We start from the raw sequence: 1,834 nt of genomic DNA on the forward strand, positions 1-1,834 counted from the left end.
GGTGATGTCAATATGGGATACATATATTCTTTTTTTGCTGTTTTTTGGGGGGGTCAAGATATGTCTTTATAGGACACATGTTTTTTTTTTCTTTTGCTGTTACTGGGTGTAGGTGATCCTCATATCAATTTACTCATAATAGGGTCCTATTACTTTGAGAAGTGTTTAGGTATAATATCTAAAATACTATCAGAACACTAAGGTAAAGTCAGTGTGAGCAAAAAGCACAACAAAGTAGGGATTAAGTGAAGGAGTGTGAAGTAGCAAACTTATACAGAAGTTTGTCACAGTCTCAGTATAAGAAGAGGGTAAGCTTAAGAAATTAATCTTGCAGAGGTTTAAGTAAAGCCTTCTATTTTCAACCAGTTTTTGTAGTTCTAGTATATTGACCCCTTCGACAGGGTATGAAGGCGATATTTTTCAATGAGTAAGGCATATCTGAGACTCTTAGGCAGCCTGTTCTGTACTCCCTTTAACCTCAAAGTGGTCAGAGGTAGGGCATTGTGAGGTGCCAGCCACTCCTTAGCTGCCATTGGCTAGGGCAGACTTTGTTGACCAATCAAAGCTAAGGGGTGTGGCACCCATTGTTCAGCAGGTAGATAAGCAGGGTGCTCAGAGGTCTGGGGCCAGTCCCTGGAATACCACCAGTATGGCAGGGGCAGCTAAGAAAGCCACCCGGCCTAGAGCTGAAGCAGCCGCAGGATCAACCAAGAGATCAAAGCTTAAAAAGAAGGTCAAACGTAGGTCGAAGCTTCACAAGAGATATCATTCCTCTTGCCCTTCTTGTGGAAATATCAAGGTGAGAAGTTCCAAGCTAAGCTCATTCCCTCCCTACTGCAGCCATCCCTTCCCCTAAGACTTTCTCAGGTCTGCTATAAACTTCTCATCTACCTCTGCCCCTTCTCATGAATCCCTACCCACAATCTATCTTTCCCCCAAACCAGTGCCCTTGTGACTTTAGTATGTAGTTCTTTCAGATCACAATGAAGGTGGAGCGATCTCTTCATCCATCAAGGAGGACAAAGTCCCAGAGACCTGTCCATACTAGGATTCAGGAAGAGCCGAGCACGAGCCAACAGAGCCGACCATCTGGGGCACATCTTGTTCGTGAGCAAATGAATAAAAATGACAACCCCTCAGCCCCGGCTGCAGCGGAGGCAGTTCCACCGTGCCCCAATATTGCCTCTGTTCCTATTGAAGCTGTGGACATTCCTACACCCCAAGTGGGTCCAAAGTCCTAAGTAACATCAGTGACTGGGTCTGGAAGCTGAGACACAGTCAGGGTGTCAAGTCCACGTCTCACCACGTACTAGATTGTATGATGGTGACAATAAAATCAATCAGATGTGAAAATATATATGTCACTCTCAGTCTCTGATGGTGTAGAATGAGAGGGATGGAGGGAGGGAATACTGGGAAGATGATGAGAAGGAACACCAGTTTCTAGAAGGTTGGGAGCAGCATGAACAACCCCCTGATAGGTAGACAATGAATGGTCTAAATTGAGTTAGCACAAATGTCCTCCTGAAACATTATTTCACAAGGCATCAGGGAAAACCCAAGGTATTCCTAAATGTCACTGGCTAGGGCTGCTGCATTGTTTCAAGCTATTACATTGATGTGAAACTGAGGTGTGAGTGGCAGTTCCAGTCCTAACTTAGGAGGCACCTCAACTTTAGGACCCTTAACCTCCTTGTGGTGTTTTTTAAAGTTCTCATTATCTCATGTACGAAGACACACAGAAGGGACTTCATCCCATCAAAATGCACAGTATATATGAAAGGGCACTAATCTTGACTGGAGGCTGCAAATGCAGCATGGATTTAGCCTAACT

The 1,834-nt window shown here is 44.5% G+C and overlaps 1 long non-coding RNA gene across 1 annotated transcript; it reads left to right on the forward strand.

Moving 5' to 3' along the window:
• The first annotated feature begins 642 nt into the window (after positions 1-642).
• On the forward strand, positions 643-1,355 carry LOC147998186 (uncharacterized). The gene is made up of 2 exons (XR_015646515.1): positions 643-799; positions 969-1,355. It is a non-coding gene; the product is annotated as an uncharacterized LOC147998186 (long non-coding RNA).
• Positions 1,356-1,834: the final 479 nt, after the last annotated feature.

Source organism: Rattus norvegicus, chromosome X (assembly GCF_021556685.1).
Source record: "Rattus norvegicus strain SHRSP/BbbUtx chromosome X, alternate assembly SHRSP_T2T, whole genome shotgun sequence".
NCBI classification, from domain to species: domain Eukaryota; kingdom Metazoa; phylum Chordata; class Mammalia; order Rodentia; family Muridae; genus Rattus; species Rattus norvegicus.